General features: G+C 42.6%; 1 long non-coding RNA gene across 3 annotated transcripts; it reads left to right on the top strand.

Moving 5' to 3' along the window:
• The first annotated feature begins 435 nt into the window (after nt 1-435).
• On the top strand, nt 436-11,801 carry LOC118569476. Of its 3 annotated transcripts, XR_004943072.1 has the most exons (5): nt 436-867; nt 4,137-4,334; nt 4,835-4,971; nt 8,871-9,055; nt 10,320-11,801. It is a non-coding gene; the product is annotated as an uncharacterized LOC118569476 (long non-coding RNA). The 3 variants fall into 3 exon arrangements; XR_004943074.1 differs by lacking the exon at nt 4,835-4,971; XR_004943073.1 differs by lacking the exons at nt 436-867; nt 4,137-4,334; nt 4,835-4,971 and adding an exon at nt 6,152-7,108.
• Nucleotides 11,802-18,075: the final 6,274 nt, after the last annotated feature.

Genomic DNA, 18,075 nt, shown 5'->3' on the forward strand with positions numbered 1-18,075 from the left:
GCCTCTGCAACTTTGAGAGCTGATTCCCACAATACAACATTTAAAAGATTTAGCAACCCTACCAGGGCAGAAGTTACTGAAAGGATATAGGGGTACTGCTGTGACAAATCTGACCATATTTTGTGGGGGAAGGCTGTAAAAGGACTTTGGAACTTTGGGCTAGAAAGTCATTGAATGCTGAGAGTTCAGTGGGATGTTCTTTGTAGGAGCTTGAAAGATAAGAATGTTAGAGCAGTGAGGATGATGGAGGCCTGGCTTGTGAAGTTTCAGAGGAAAACAGACTCTACTGGGTCTTTTGTGTGAAGGATCTGTGGTTCTGGTCAGCTGGAGCTGAAGAATCAGCTGCGATTAACAACAGATCAGAACCATTAAAGTAAATCCTTTGTTTTAGCGAATAATAGATGTTGATCAGCTGGGACTGAAGAATCAGCTGTGATTAAGAGACCAGCATCATTGAGGTGAAGCCTTCTGGGAAGTGTTTCCTTGAGAATTAGCACATGCATGCTGTGTTCCAAAGTTGGCCAAGGTTATACTTTGTGCTGGCAGCCAAACTTGGGAGCATAAGAGTTACCCAGGTGCTGCTGGTTTTGAAGGTGTGAAGGGGTCATAAAGAACAGCTGAAGCTTGACAATCTGGCAGGGCTGGAGTCCCTGAAGAGAGCCCAGGAGAGGCTATTGGTGAAAGTATAGCCCCGTTGCAGAAAGAATCCCTAGTAGTTTAGAGATGCCCATACCAGAAGGTGACCACCAAGAACAACAACAGCCTTGGTGGAGTGAAGCCAGCCTGAGCCTAGAAGATAATCTGTGTGTGCTGCAAGAGGGTGCGCCAGAGAAGTGATCCAAGCCCTTTGGAGGAGCCCAAAAGACAGTAAGTGAATGCCAGATAATTGGACATTAAGTTTGGGAGTTTGGTTTTGCTTTGTTCAGATTATTACTGTGCCCTGGTTCTCATCTTTTGAAATAAGAAAGTATTTAACTTATTGTTTTTTTTAATCTGTAAGAGCTCACAGTTGAGAGACTGGTTTTTTTTTTTTTTTTAAGAGATTTTTAGGTTCTAAAAGAGATTTTGCATTTTTAAAGAGACTGAATTTTAAAGTGTTTAAATGTGTAAAGACTGTTGGACTTTTAAAGTTTGTAAACTGTTTTATATTGTGATGTTGATGTTAGTGTGTGATCTTGGAATGAAGAAGAAAGGCAGGGTTATGGCTTAACAATGATACGTTTATGTGTCACGTTGACAAAGGGTCAGTTGTTCTGTCCAGTTTTATGTCAACGTGACAAAAGCTGGAGTCTTTTGAAATGAGGGAAATTCAGTTGAGAAAATGCCTCCATAATATCAAGCTGTAGGGCATTTTCTTAATTAGTGATTGATAGGGGAGGACCCAGTTGACTATGGGTGGTGTCATCTCTGGGCTGGTGGTCCTAGGTTCTATAAGGAAGCAGGCTGAAGAAGCCATGGGGAGCAAGCCAGTAAGCTGCACCCCAGGTTCCTGTCCTGCTTGAGTTCCTGCCTGACTTCCTTCAGTGGTGAACAGTGAAGTGGCTCTGTGAGCCAAATGAAGCCTCTCCTCCCTGAGTTACTCTGGTCATAGTCACAGTGCTAGTAGCCCTCACTAGGACAGCTGTTAACGGACTGTATGACCATGGTCACTCACTCATCTTCCCCAGGCCTTGGCTTCTTCAGTCCAACCGAGTGCCAAGATTAGGCTCTCTTTAATGAGACTTTCAGCCCTGTTGTCCTAAAATAGTCTTTTCTTACAGTGTGATTAGTGTTATTCCAGAAATGCAGACTCACCAAAAAGATCTGGGTTGTGACCATGCTTACACATCTTTGAAATGACTCGGTGATCTTTTAATTCAATTAGCCGGACCTTCAGAGGTTTTTCAGTGTTGATGTGAGTGGAAGCGCAACTAAGCTTAGGTGCCCATTCTTTATTCATCTTTAACTAATTCTTTTGGTCCCTGTTGGAGGTAGGTACCTGGTTCGGTTTATCTCATAAGACCTAAATATGTTTAATCAGGGACTTTAGAGGTTCTTCATCTTTTAAAAAAGTTTTTGTTGTTGTTGTTTTGATACAGAGTTTCTCTACATAGCACAGACTAGCCACAATCTTATAATCCTCTAGCCTCGGTAGCCATGTGCTAGGATTACATGTGTGTACAACCATCTTCTGCTAGGTTCCTCAACTTTAATGTACTTAAGATACTTTGAATATGCAGGGGGAAATGCAGATTCCTGGACTTTCACCTCAGGGGGATCAGACTCTGCAGGCCCATGGTGGCACCCAGGTCTCTGCACTTCAGAAAGTTAAAGAAGGACCTTCCAGAGGGATCCGTTTACCAGTGTGTAAGAAATGGTATCTTAGTGAGAAAAGACATTGTTGAAAAACACTGTCAATACCGTGAATGACTCGTGATTTCTAAAAGCATGAGTTTAATTGCAAGGGTTGTGTGTGTTGATACTGCAATGACAGACCGAACTACTACATACGTACTCTGAAGTGAGCGACAGCACTCTGCGGGCACGTTGGGAATAGGCAGAGCTTGGTGGCTACCCACACTGCACCTTCCTGGCTCCAGGGTGCTGTTCTGATAGGAGTTGTCACTTGTCAGCAGGTTTCTGCTCTCCACAGACTGAGGTCAACTCTTCCTCAAGTGTCCGGGCCTCCTCCAGGCTAGGGATTGGGATCCCCAGTGTCCTATGAGAAGATTCACTTTTTACTTGAAATACATAATAAGCAGGCTCCTGTTTCTAGAGAGTCAGCAGTTCACAAACAGTTTGCCATTCACAGTAAGCACTTTTTGATTGAATCCACTTACACCTCAATTGACCCAGCCACCTGACAGCATACAAACATAAAAACTCACCACCTTGGAGACCTAACTTGATTGTCTGCTCTTCCCTGCACCGCAGCCCCCATCCCCCACCCCACCTCCCCATACCAGATAGTCTTCATCCTGTATGCAGAATACTTTCAATAGGATTAGAGGGCGTGGGGCAGGCAGTTGGCTAAAATGCAATTTCCTGCTGTTTGCTTTAAGAAATTCTGATGTGGGCTTGCACTAAGAAGCTGAGAAATTAAATGGACACCCCAAAGTATGGTGATGCTAATGACCAATGGGTGAACCGCTACCCACCCCTCTAGCGCTTCCTGTAGACATGTTCTTGGCCAGACCATGGATATTCATGTCTGTCCTTTTGAGTCTGGGTTACCTCACTCAGGATGATATTTTCAAGTTCCATCTATTTGCCTGCAAATTCCATGATATCATTGTTTTCTACTGCTGAGTACTCCACTGTGTATATGTGCCACATTTTCTTTATCCATTCTTCAGTTGAGGGGCATCTAGGTTGTTTACAGGTCCTGGCTATTACAAATAAAGCTGCTATGAACATAGTTGAGCATGTGTCCTTGTGGTAAGATTGAGCATTCCTTGGGTGTATGCCCAAGAGTGGTATAGCTGAGTCTTGAGGAAGACTTATTCCCAATTTTCTGAGAAACCTCCGTACTGATTTCCAAAGTGGCTGCACTCATTTGCATTCCCATCAACAGTGGAGGAGTGTTCCCTTGGCTCCACATCCTCTCCAACATAAGCTGTCTTCAGTGTGGAATTCATTTCTGGAAACCTTTATTCCATTTACTCTGCTGAGAGGTCCATCCCGTCCCAATCCGAGCAGAAGAACTGGGATTTTAATTTAACCCTCTCTCATCTGGAACACTCTGAACTCTGTTTCCCACATTGCTTTGCTACTACTCCGTGTTCCTGTTGTGTTTTCTAAGTCACTCATCATAAGGACATACGGATAGTTATTTACATGGCTGTTTCTAATGTGAGCTCCTGGAAGGCAGAGCCCTGCTATCTTTGTTCCCTCGGTGCCCAACACGGTGTCTGGCATGGTAGATACACATGAATTGTATAAAAATTCATTGATTCTATGAAACCAGAAAAGATCCAGCCACAGGTAGGTGGCACGTGAGCACAAGTCACGCTTGTTTTCTTTGGGTGTTCTAAAATATAAGTTAGACGGTCAGCATTTTCCAAACAACATAAGTGTATGTTGGAGATGAAATCTTAAGGTCAAGAGGCCCTGAATAAGGGTTCTTGTGTAAATAATTGTCTCTACTTTTATTACAGAGGCAGGGGCTGGGACCTGACTACACATTGGGCAGCTCTTCATTTCAGTTTTTGCCTTGTTTGTTTGTTTGTTTGTTGTCCATCTGGAGCTTTCTGGAAAGCAGCAGCACCATGGGCACAGGCATGCTGTCATACACCAGGCATCTATTAAGGGGAGATGAAAAGAATATTAGATTCGGCCAGGCCTAAGACAGGCAGGTGAGTATGGGATTCGGATGGGGGTGGACACCTTCTTGCTAGTGGGGGTAACTTGTGGCTGGGAGAGGACATAGTGTGGTGGATTGTACCTCAGATTAGCCTTCCCTCTTTCACTCCAGTCAGCTGCAGTGACCTCATAGCATTACACAGAAAGCTTTCAGAACGGGAACGCAAATGCTGCTCTTGAAAATAATCCAGCTTAATCTGCACTCAGCTTCCCTCCTCTTCCCTAAATGGTCTGAAATTCACCTCAATTTATACCAGGATGAGCTGCCTCCAGGTCTGTCCTTCAGGAAATATTTCATAAAGACAGTGCTTTATGGCCTCATCATGACTCTACTGTAGACCAGGCAGGCACCACAAGCTGTCTTAATGTTAGAGACGAGGACACTGAACATGCTGCCTACCCCCAGAGGTATAGGTGAATGATGACCTCCCCTCTGCCATGCTGAAACACAGATTTCGGTGTGGAGAGGTGCACACCCTGTTTTCCCTCCTAGACAAAAAGTACGAAGATAAGAAAACAGAAACTTCGTGTCCAGTTCAGCTATTTCTACATAGCTGATATAAGGAGAGCTGTTGGTGGCAGATGTGAGGACAGTGAAGCCAGAAAGGGGGCTTTGATCCAGAGCTAATGGTGAGTCCACTGTGGGAAAAATCGGTAGATGATTGTGGAAGTCTTCTTCACTAGCAGCAGCCTTTGCTAGAAAGCACCAATCACCACAACACAGCAAGAACAGCCCCTCTTTTCTTCGGGTCATGGGGATTAAAGCTATTCCATGATGGGCAGAAATGATTTTTTAAGAGCACTGTTTATAGTCTATCTCTAGCTACCATGCTGAGAACAAGGCCAGCATTCTCCTCCAGACCTCTGGTGCTGATTCTTAGGCACCAGTGAATACAACTCCAGCCTTCTGGAAGGAATTGGTTAGACTGCCAGCTTCAGACCATACAGGGCTTGGATAATAGTGGGCTTCTGAGTTCCAGTAGATGACTTTAAAAGTAGTCAGTACAGGGGCCAGGGATGTGGCATTTGCCGTGAAACCATGAAGGTCAGAGTTGAGGTTCCCAGAAAACTATATAAATGCCAAGTAAGTGAGCACATGCACCCAGGCACATGCAAACATACACATGAACATGAACACCACAAACACATGAACAAACATGAACACTACAAACACATGAACACACACACACACACACAATGGAGAAAGAAAACAAATCAGTGCACATTGATAAATTCCTGATCATACCAGAACCTGCTATGCCTTTCATGTAGCACGTAAGTGTCATGGGGTGTGTGGTAGCCTGTTTACACTTCAGCAGCACTCAAGTGTGAAAGCTGAAGAAAACAGCCAAGATGAAGGGATGGCAGAGCTCAGTGGAATGGCCAGAAGTCAGGGCAGTGAACTGACCACTTCCTAAATACCTACAGATTGCTAACAGCACTATGTATCCTTTCTTTTAAAAATAAACAGCTTAGTGAAGCATGTTTTACAGATGGAATCCTCCAACAGAAAGTTGAAATTCAACATTTTTCTGTTTGTTTGTGTATTTTAGTTCATTTCCCACACTGCATACTCATGATAAATGAAGTTTGGTCTTCCTTTTGATTATTGGTTTTGTTTTGTTTTGTTTTTTCCAGTACTGAGGATAGGACTGAGGGCCTTATGGATGCTAGGCAAGCACCTGTAAGTGAGTTCTAGAGCATTTTAGTCATCCCTAAAATAGTCTTCATATCACTCTTCATACTGTTTTATAGATTTAATTCTTACCTCCACCCCCAACAACCACTGATCTGCTTTGTGTCTCTACAGATTTGCATTTTGTTTGTTTCAAATTAATGGAATCCTACAATATGCTATCTTATGACTGGAATGTTTCACCCAGCATAATATGTTTGAAGTTTATCAGTTATGAGAGGTATCAGTTGTTTGTTCCTTTTATGTTGCTCAGTAGCATGTTATTGTATGATATACATTGTGTCCACCCATTTACCTTCAGGTATTCTCCTATTTGGGACTATTATGAACAATATAGCAAAACTGATGTTCAAGTATATCTGTAGCCATGTCTTTTATTTATCTTGAATATATGCCTAGAGGTAGAATTACTTCTTAGTTGTGTATTTGCCATATGATTCTGTCGGCATGGCTACCCAGGTCCCTGGCTCTGTCATCTGATTCTTCCTTTGGGAAGCCTAGAAGAGATGGTCAATCAGATAGAAAAAAAAGGTATTTCATGGGAGAATCCCTCCATGGTGTCAAAAAGAAAAAAACTTTCCTTAAGAAAACTATATAGGGAATGGTTAAATACAAGACATCAATTGACAGAGGGAGAAGAGATGACATTCTTGGGTGTTTGTTTTCTCTTGTCCTTTAGTCTCTTGCCTCAGGTGCCATCTAATGTTGCTGTTGGATTAGCATCTCTCACTGGCATGTTGCTGGGCTGACTGGCCAATAAGCTCCATGGATCCACTTTCCTCACTTCCCCAGCACTGGAATTCTAGGCACTTCCCAGTCTTAAACAAGAGTATCAAACTAAGTCCTTGTGCTGACAAGGCAAGCACTCTATTTATCAACTGAGCCATCTTCCCTGCCTTACTTCTCTTAGGGGAATCTTTTACAAGAAGTTAATGGATCTTATATGCAAATAAAACCATACTGAGATTTTTTTTGTATATGTATGCATTTTATTTATGCAAGCTCAGCTGTGTGCAGGCACAGAAGTGTAAGCAGTTGTGAGTGCATGAATTCAGAGGCCAGAGGTTGATGGTGAGTAGTTTCCTTGCTTGTTCTCTATATATTGGAGCAGGGTCTCTTACTGAATCCAGAGCTTGCTCATATGGTTAATCTAGCTAGCCAACTTTTTCTGTGTATCCCTGTATCCCTTCCAAGGGCTGGATTACAGAATGGGCAGCCAGCCATACCTGCCCCCCATTTAAGTGGGCACTGGGGATTTGAACCCTAGTCTTCACACTTGTGTGGCATGTGCGTTACTCAGTGAGCTATTGTCCCACTCCTCACAGTAGGCTTACTGTCAGCTCTTTGGCAACGTCAGTATTTGTGATTAAGTGTTGAAAATGGAAGTTCTCCTAATTGAAGGATGGATTTTCCAAGATAAAATACAAATGAAAGCAATAAGAATTCCCAACTCTCTGAGCATCCTGCATGATCAAGATACTCTTATAAATGTACAATAAGGTGGATATTGGCAGTCCTTAGGTAGAAACTTAGCGTGAATTTCCAGCATTGGTGTGTGCCTGGGAAACATCCGAGAAATGTTTAAAGTGCTGTTCTCATCCAGGCACTCTGATTCAGCTGTCCCCAGGCAGGGTCCAAGAACCAGCATTTTCCAGATGACTCTGGTTAGATTAGACCCGAACCGTTTCCCGAGAAACTCCTTCACAAGCTCAGGCTCCTAAAGCTGAGCTGACTTGGAAACTTTTCTTAAAAAGCCTTCATGTGGTTTTTCACTTCAGAGCTATTTTGAGCTAGAATGTAAAGAGGGAAGAAGACAGGAGAATAGTAGTGAATCGACACAGTAGATTTAAAAGATCAGCTAGCATCACAAACCAAAATTTGTTCTAATTTGTTCTTAAAATACAGAGTCATTACCAACATTTGAAAATTCCTCATTTGGTTTTTATGTCTTGGGTCTCCATAACTGTGAAGAGAGAAGGGAAAGGGGTGTGGTGTGTGTGTGTGTGTGTGTGTGTGTGTGTGTTTATGACATTAAGTACTGTAGTGAACTGCGATGTGCCGGTGTCTCATGTTCACATGATAATGCTGGGTTAAACATCACAATCACTTCCATGTTTGCTTCCCTTTGTCTTTCCTCGTGATTATCCTCCTAAGCGCACAGGTTTGGGTCAGTAAAAACCCTGGTGGCTCCATTCAGTCCCCCTGAGTTTTCCTTTACTGCCTCTCTTCTCTGTTGGCAACTAGACAGATTAATGCTATCTACTGCTACCATCTCTCTCTACATCAGATAACCAGACTAGGAGTTTAGCAAACACTAGTAGGCTTAAGAAGACAATGAGACAGAATGTTTCAAATCAGTACTGCCTGGAAAAGTGCAAAACACATGTGTTTCTGCCTGAACTCCCGTGATTTTCTTCTCCTCAGTTATATCATTCAGCTGTTCTAAGTGCCCTCCCGGCACTGCAGCTGCTAGGCATAGTTTAATTGATTTAAATACAATGTGGAGGCTTGCCCCCAACTGCTGCCCTCAGATTTACAAATATGTTTCCAACACCAACTGCTTTGATGATGTAGTCTTTGGAATTAGAGGAGCCTATAAACTCTTTTTTATAGTAGATGAAAACATGATAGGATTTAAGTGACTTTTCTCCCCGCTCGGCTGTGGCTCTTATATTCACCTGCTCATTCTACACCCATTTGCAGAGTGGCAGGGATTGTATGAAGCCCTGGGTGAAAGTGGAGACCGCCTAACCCTGGTGTATCTCGAGGTCTTGGGGAGGAGAGACTGCCGGTTGTGTAAATAAATTATTTCTGCCACCCCGCTTTTAAATAGGACTAAGAACTATAGCAATTTGAGCAAGAAGTTGTGGAGAACTCCTGGATGGACAGAATGCCTGAGAAGGATGAGGGGATGTCTCTTCGAGGATGTGAGAGTGGAAGGACATCTTGGCCATTAAGCAGGACTCAACTCTATAGATGGGTCAGGAAGAAACGGAAGGGAATGAGCAACTTGTCAAGGTAACTGAGATTCGCTTGGAACGCAGGGCAGACTGTGTGAAAGTACCAAGGTGGACTCGGACTCAGCTCATCAATGGGCCTCTGAGGAACATCCTAAAAAATGAAGAGCTGCTGAAATCTTTAGAGAGATGTAACTCTGGCCAGAGTCATCCATGTAGCTATGAAGAACCAACCAGAAGTGGACCGATCATTGGGCTCCACTCCCTTGCCCTAGTAATTGGCCAGAACATGGTAATTAACCCCTAACAGGAAGGCTTGTGCTTCCTCAGGACACCTGCAGGGCAGAAGATAACTGCTGGCTAGAATGGAGTGAACTCCTCATAGCCACAGATTGCCTGTCCTGTCTGTGGCTTCAATTCACAGGATTCAATAAGACACAGATCAAAAAATAGTGTCCCTCTGCTGAACATGGCCACAATCCCCTAAACAGACAGTTTACACACAACATCTCCTTGGCCCTAAGTATTGGATGTAATCTGGAGATTTGAAGCATATAGGAGAATGTGTATAGGTTGGACACAAGACTACACCATTTTACCTCAGGGACTGGGATATTCTCAGATGAGGAGCTACAGGAGCCTTGGAGCCAACCCACAGCCAACGATGAAGGCCAGCTTTAGACCTTCATTAAAGAGAGTATTCAATGCAGAGAGGACAAGCATGAGCCACTGAAAAAGAGAAAATGGGGTCAGTGTTCAGTGCTCTCTTTCTGGACACTGAATCCTCAATAGCTGTACTAGTTCCTCTTCCTAAAACCTAGCTCTTTGGGGGTTATACTCCCCTGACCTGTGCTTCCCCAATAGCCTCCTAGTTGCTTGAGTTACTGTGTATCAGATTTTGGGGACAAGTAGCCAAGTACATTAAGAATGAGGCCCACATTCACCTCTCCTCTACCAGAAATGCCCAGAGGAACCCCAAAATGTGGAGAAATGGACTCTCTGTGCCTTAGTAGATTCATTTACTTATATTAAAAGATAAAAAACTGTCCTTGGAAGAGACCATTAACAGCAACATGCCGTCTTAAGGGAAGGACACCCCGGACCATTTGCTTGAACTGTGAGCCAGATACACAAAATAGCAAACCTCACAAACCTTCTCACTCCCAAACTCAGAGCAGATGGGAACTCTGAGACTCCTCCCATTTTGTCTGCCCGGCTAGGAGGATAGAGGCAGTGTAGGAGGTTAATTCTGCAGCCTTAATTTTCACCACAGAAGCAATATAATCAAAGGTTGTTTGTTTGTTTGTTTGTTTGTTTTTTTCCAGTCTGATGCCTGAAGAATCCTGTGTTATAGTAGTTCAACATGGGCAGAAAGTGGATGAATCCCTGACCATTCTACTTTTCCCACAAAATCAGCAAGACTGAAGTTATCAAATATACCAATTCGCTAAGCCTATGACGAAGTGCTTGAAAACAAGTGGCCAGTGCTAACTCAGTTTCGAGTCACTCAGAAGTAGGTAGTCTGTGTCATCATTAGTGGACAAGTTGGAAGGCCTTTGTAAGCACAAGTCATCTGGCTAGGCTGACTGGAGCCTGGCCGGAGCCTGGCTGGCTCCAACCCGGCCAGATAACACATTGAGTACCAGGCTCGGCTCCTGGAGGTGTTGAGGGCAAACCCCAAAGTGGTTGCATGGCTGTAATCTGGCCTGAGTGGGCCCACAGCACAGACAGAAATCAAACTCTGTCCTGCCAAGTCCCTTCCGAAAAAGCATGCCCCACTGGCAGCGGCTTCTCCTAAGGATTCTGGGAGGAGATCCAGACAGAAGAACTCTGTGTGGGACAAACCAACACTTTCAGCATCCTGTTTCCTCTCCTGGCAGACAGACATGTTTCTTTTTGTCTGTTGCAGAAACTAGAACTGGATCATGTGCTTAGAGAACCAATAAGATGGAAATCAGCAACCAAGGGGGGAACCGCAAAGGCTATTCGAGGAGGCCAGGGGCAGAGGACGGCAAAGAAAAGCAAGTAGGTCAAAGCCCAGACAATGTGAGTCCGGCTGGACCTGAGCGATTCTCTGCAGGGAGCCTCAGGTGGGGTCAGCTTGTTCCGGGACTTCTGCTGCCAGGGGAATGCTGCCTTGGGAACTGCAATACCATCTGTCACATTTAGAGCCACAGTCTCCATTCTTAACTGAGGAGGAAATGGTTACCTTTCTTCTTGAGAGAGAGAGAGAGAGCACTAAGCTGCAAGTAGACTCAAATCCACCCTTGCTCTTTGCCCGTGTGAAGACTTTCTCACAGCCTTAGACTACTCATGATAATACACAACTATCAGCAAAGCTTTTATTTATTAAAATTGTTTTTTAAGTGTACAGTTTTAATGGGTCAAAAGCTATGAATGTTTTGGCCCCTCAAATGCCTTTCCATTCTTCCTATCTTCCCTCTTTGCTGAATCTTTCCTTCCTCCAAATATTTATTGAGCATCTGCTGTATGACAGGCATTATAGTTTCAAATGGACAAGGGAGAAAAATGTCACTGTCTCCCGTCTCAGAATCTGTGGCCTCTGAGATCTCTACTTCTGCATGAAGACCTGGTGCATATTTTAGTAGACACACAATGTTCAAAATTGTTTCCAACCCATACCTACCATACCTACAAATAAAGCTTTTAAAAGCAAACTGTGTGGCTAGAGAATTGACTCAGCAGTTAAGAGCATTTGTTGCTCTCACAAAGGACCCATTTGGTTTCCAGCATGCACCTGTTTGGCCCCCAAGCATCTGTAACTCCAGTTCTGGGGATCTGATACCCTCTTCTGACCTCTTCTAGCATCCACAGACATGGTGAGCGCGCGCGCGCGCAAACATACACACACACACACACACACACACACACACACACACACACACACGCAAGCACACACATACATGAGTGCACACAAATAACATTTAAAATTTTTTTTAAAAAGAATGTAATGTGCTTCTCTTTTCAAGAATGTCATAAGCAATGTCACCATATGTCACCCGTCAGTGGTTCTACATTTGAGCACAAGTGCTATAGTGCTATCCACAAGGTCATATCCATTTCATCAGCAGTAAAAATGGATAGAAATCTCGTTCCCACATCTAGTTCCCTTTGTTTTCTAACCTTATTTATACTGACATTTAAATTTCTTTAAATTTGTAATTACTCAATGTAATTAAATTTATTCATATTTTCTTTCATAATTTCTTCTTTATAGTGCTTAGGGAGGCTTTTCCTATCATAAAATTATTTTCAAAAGATACTTTCTTCTAAAAAACCTTTGATCCATCTGCAATTTAAGGTAAGGCTTTACATTAGCACACAAACTTTTTTCTTTCCTGGAGCTGCAATTTTAAGGGCTGGTTTTGTGCACTGGATGATGCTTTATGATACAAGTTTGTGTTTTTTTATATACTAATGCTAGAAATTCCATTATTTCAAAAACTGTTATTCTGTTATATTCAAATAAAAATATCCTATGGAAAAGAAGTATCTCATGGTTTGGCAGTCATTCGTCATGTAAACTGGGAATTTTGGAGAGCAATGCAAGATGTTGTCAAGTGAGTTTTGGAGGGAGAAGGCAGATGATACAGTGTTTTTGGAGGCAAAGGAACACTGAGTTGAAAATCTGGCATTGGTGGAATGTGAAGCCAATGGAAGACAATTCTGAGCACTTGTGAAGTCATAGGCAGGCACAGGCATATCCTGTGTGCCCTTTAAGAGGCTCTGGTGTTCTCTGGTCATGTGGTGGGGTCATGGGAATGCTGAAAATGACAGGATCGTGCAGATTTGGTTTGAAGTCATTGATTGGGTGGATCTTTATCTGGAGACAAAAGGAAAAGCATCTACTTGTGACCAATTGAGGAATAACAAGGAGGGCCTGCGCAGAGAATTTGTAGATAATTAATAGTATTTTCAGAGATTTGAGGAACATCATGTGAAGGTAAAGGAATAAGAGGAATAAGTTTGACTTCTAACTTGTGGCTGAGTAAATGATGGTATCAATCTAATGAAATGGAATTATATGAAAATGATCAGCAGTGAATACTCCTACCAGGAAATGTAAATTAAGTCATGCATGCACCTTAGTGAGAAAAATAGGGCCTATGCACCATGTGTTGGTAAGGGTGAGGAAATGGGAAATCTCATCCACTTCTATTATGGGTGTAAATTGACAAAACCCTTTGTAAAAAAAAAAAAAAGGTCTAGGCATATATACACAAAGGGCTACTTCAGCAATCCTACTTCTAGACATGTAACCAACAGAAATGTGTACTCATGTCCTCCAAAAAGATATGTGCAATAACAGCAGTATTGTAGCATCACTGTGATACTTCCCTGTTTAAAATAGTCAAGAAGTCCATCAGCAATAGAATAGAAAACAAACTGTGGTTTATTAGCATATATGTTAATATAGTAGGATACTACAAATTTATGAGAATTAATTTGCTCAGCTTTGTTCGTATCAGCTTTGTTTGTAATAGCCAGAACCTGGAAACAACCTAGATGCCCTTCAACTGAAGAATGGATAAAGAAAATATGGTACATATACACAATGGAGTAACTACTCAGCAGAGAAAAACAATGACATCATGAGGTTTGCAGGCAAATGGATGGATCTAGAAAAAAATCATCCTGAGTGAGGTAACCCAGACTCAGAAGGACAAACATAGGAGGATACTAGATGTAAAACAAAGATGACTAGACTGCTACACAACTCCAGGGAGGCTACCTAGAAAACGGGACCCTAGGAAAGACCCAAGGATCACCCAATGACAGAGAAATGGATGAGATCTACATGAACAACCTGGACGACAGTGGGAGTAATGAAGGGCAAAGTTTGAGGGAAAGAAAGCTTAGGGGAGCAGGAGATCCCAGCTGGATCAAGAACAGAAAGGGAGAACAATGAATAACAGACCATGATAAATGAAGACCACATGAGAACAGGAATAGGCAGAGTGCTCTAGAGGTCCCCAGAAATCCACAATGATATATCTTCTGTAGTCTGCTGGCAATGGTTGAGAGAAAGCCTGATCTGACCTAGTCTGGTGATCAGATGACTAAACACCCTAACAGTCGTCTTGGAACTCTCATCCAATAACTGATGGAAATGGATGCAGAGATCCTCAGCCAGGCCCCAGGTGGAGCTCCAGGTGTCCAACTGTCGAGAAAGAGGAGGGACTGTAAGAGCGTGAATTGTCGAATCCAAGATTGCAAAAAGCACAGGGACAAATAATCAAACAAATGGAAGCACATGAATTATGAACCAAAGGCTGTGGAGCCCCCAGCTGGATCAGGCCCTCTGGATAAGTGAGACAATTGAATAGCTTGAACTGTTTGGGAGGCACCCAGGCAGTGGGACCCAGACCTGTCCTTAGTGCATGAGCTGGCTGTTTGAAACCTTGGGCTTACACAGGGACACTTTGCTCAGCCTGGAAGGAGGGGACTGGACCTGCCTGTACTGAATCCACCAGGTTTAAATGAATCCCCAGGGGAGCCTTGATCCTGGAGGACATGGCAATGGAGGGGAGGGGCTAAGGGAAAGGTTGGGGTGGGGGTGGGAGGGGGGAGGACAGGGGAACTCATGGCTGATGTGTAACATTTAAAACACATAATAATAAAGAAAAAATAATATGCTACAGCTATAGAAAACATGAATGAAGCTCATGAATATATTGTGCTAAAGAGAAAAACACAGAAAGACCACACTATCTGGTTCCATTTCTATAAAATTCAAATTAATAATAATTGATCTGTGGTATTAGGAGTCCAGATAGTGCCACATTTTGAATGGTAGGATAGTGATTGGAAAAAAGTGTGGGAAAGGTAACAATTTTATCCTATTTCTTATGTGGCTTCTACCTACACAGGTGTATATATCTTTCCAGAAAGTCATCAAGATGTTTCCTTAAGATCTATACTCTTTTCAGTATGTATGTGGTGAATAAATAAAAAGCTTAGCACATTCCTGTGAGTAGTAGCATGTGTAAATATTAGTTCAGTTTCAGGGAGGCTGGATATTGAAACAGACAAGAATACACAGAGATCACTGAGCACATGTACCTGAATCTCAGGGCAGAAGAACCAGCTAGCAGTAAAGGACATGTAGGCACACTGTTAAAGGAGAGTGAATGACAGCCATATGTATTGGATAGAATGCTGGAGAACAGCATCGCTTTGGGGCTGAGCAGGAGAGTAAGTCAGGAAGAAGACTGGAAAGAGAGAATGGAAATGAAAAAACAAAGAGCAGGAACTTCTTCAAGAGTCAAGGGAGTTCAATCATCCGAAGGAAGTAATCAACACAATCAGAAGATAGGAGTGCCTCTTGGGGTTGTAGGTGACAGGTCATGGTCTACTTCAGCCGGAGAGGTCTCTCCAGCACAGACATAACGGGGTTGGCTTCGAGCTGGTTGCAGCTGGGCACCAACAGCAAGTATGGTGAATCTCTAAAACGCAGGTTTTTAGGGGTCATCTTTGGGCATTGTATGTTAATCTTGCTTGGAGCTCTGATGATTTCAAAGTAGATAGTCCCAACCACACCTTGAGAAAGTCCCAGCTCAAGCGTAGAATGACTCTCCTGTGAAGCTCTTAGCTTCTTAAATAGCACAAGTCAGCTGGTGTTTGAAATTCAGTTTACTCACTTTATCAACACCAGTCTAATAGGATTAAATGTGTGAGTATAAAACAGTGCATGCAAGTGCCTGTTACTGTGTTTTTCCATCATCTGGTATAGGAATACAGCCCATGATGTACTTTCACCGAAGAAGACAAATGCAAAACTTAAGTGCCAGGCTTTGAAAATGGTGTTTAATACCTGAAGAGACTTCTGGATTTTGAACAACTTGTAATTTTCATAACAATAATTGTTAAAACAGTATTATGTTCTGAGAAATATTTGATGAAGAGACTTAGAGATAGCCCATAATTGCATACTTCCATGAGGCAAATGTATAGTATCTCTAAAGAAAGAAACGCATAATATATTGATAAATTAGATGGATTATCTTTAGAATTTGGCAGGCATCAAGGTAATGCTAGGGACCACCGGCTATGTTTTAATAACTCTTGCAAGAACAAGGGAATCCATAAGCACCATGAAAGGTGACTTATGCCCTGAAGTTTATGCTTCAAAGTCCATGAAACATGAATTTCATTTCCTTAGTAAAGAGAACTACCACAAAACAATGCTACAGTGAATGAAAGGTCACGGTGTAAGATTCCATTATTAAGCCACATGACCCAGTTATAACTGCCAGAGTGTCTGTTGTGCCAGGAATGGGGCCCAGTACTTATATAAAGTCAAGGGTGGAGACAATAAGATCAAAAAGTTTGAAAGAGTTATGGCCATATTTGAGTGAAGGGTGATTCTGTGCTCACATGAAGACCATAAAGCTGAAACTAGGTTTTGAATGCAACTGTGCTAGAACAATGCTAGTATGATGTACCAAGCAAAGGGGATGGAAAATCACCATGGGACACCTTGTGGCACAGGCTGGCTAGGCACCTATTTGATCTGTCTTCTCTCACTCTTGACAGTACTGCCACACTGCCATCTACGGCCCCTTGCAGTGAATTTTCGTTACGTTATTCACTTTTGGCCAAACAAAGATGAGTAGACATAATCCATGATGTTTCTTTTTTAATTCAAGAGCAAAGAGATGGAAGGAAATTGTTTCAAATCAATGTTCAGAGGAGACATGTCCTGGTGTTTAGGAATGCCCATTGGGTTCTGACCAAAGTGAAACATACCAGGAGTGTACACACACACACACACACACACACACACACACACACACAAATACATATACACACATTCTTTTTTGTTCAATAACTGAGAATTAGAGATGCATCAATCTACTTTCTATTGCTATGACAAACTGCTTAAGGCTGGGTAGTTTACAAAAAAAAGAGAATTCCTTCACATTTTGAGGGCTACAAGTTAAGGTTAGGCCGCCCATTAGTTTAGCCTTCAATAAGGGCTTCATAGCTGATGCATCACTATGTTGAGAAACTGTACAGAAGAGGTCACATGATCATATAAGAAGCCAAAGAGACTCAAGGCCCAGACTTCCTTGTAGTTAGAGTTTTCCTGCCTGGCCCACAGTCAGGACAAATCTCTCTCACCCACCAGGCCCATAGACACTCAGAACCAACCAAGTAAACACACAGAAACTTACATTGTTTAGAAACTGTATGGCCTTGGCAGGCTTCTTGTTATCTACTTCTTCTATCTTAAATTAACCCATTTCTATTAATCTATATTTTGCCACATGGCTTGTGGCTTACCAGTATCTTACATCTTGTCATGGCAGCGGCTGGAGGTGTCTTTTTTTTCCCCAGCCTTCCAACTCCCAGAATTCTCTTCTCTCTTGTCCCGCCTATACTTCCTGCCTGGCCACTGGCCAATCAGAACTTTATTTACACAGAGCGATATCCACAGCACTTCCTCTCTGGTCAGAACTAAGCAGAGGTTCTGTGAAAACAAAATCACCACTCCCTTCCAAGGCCAGCACCTTTATGACCTAATTATATCATCATAGGCTGCCCTCTTAAAGGTACCACCATGTCTCTACACAGACAGGGCCAGCTTCTAAGCTTCAAGTAATTGAGATGTTTGGAGAACATACTCAACCATAGTGCGTGTTTAGTTTGTGCAGCAATCCGGTAACCTTGAGAACCTTTAATAATACCTACCACACCAAGCAGCTCTGGGCTTAGTATCAACATCCATTAGTTAAGGGGAAAGCCAGGTCAAGTTGATGAGAGCTAATAACACCTTTAAGGACAAATAACAGACTTACCATCAACTGCTTAGGGGAAGTCCTTCAAACAAAATGGAACACTGATGATGATGAAGAATGCAATTAAAAGTAAATATGCCATACCAAATAAATGAAGAAAATTGACCTAATACTGTGTTTCTGCAAAAGATGTCTTCCTATCAGAACAGAATGCTGATTAGGCAGGAATAAGCAGTGATGCTGATAGTTTAGATGTAATTATTAGTGAAAACATGTAATGTTCTCTCTAAAATATGGGAAGATGTAGTTAGAGTTTTCC

Source organism: Onychomys torridus, chromosome 18, assembly GCF_903995425.1.
Source record: "Onychomys torridus chromosome 18, mOncTor1.1, whole genome shotgun sequence".
Classification (NCBI taxonomy): Eukaryota; Metazoa; Chordata; class Mammalia; order Rodentia; family Cricetidae; genus Onychomys; species Onychomys torridus.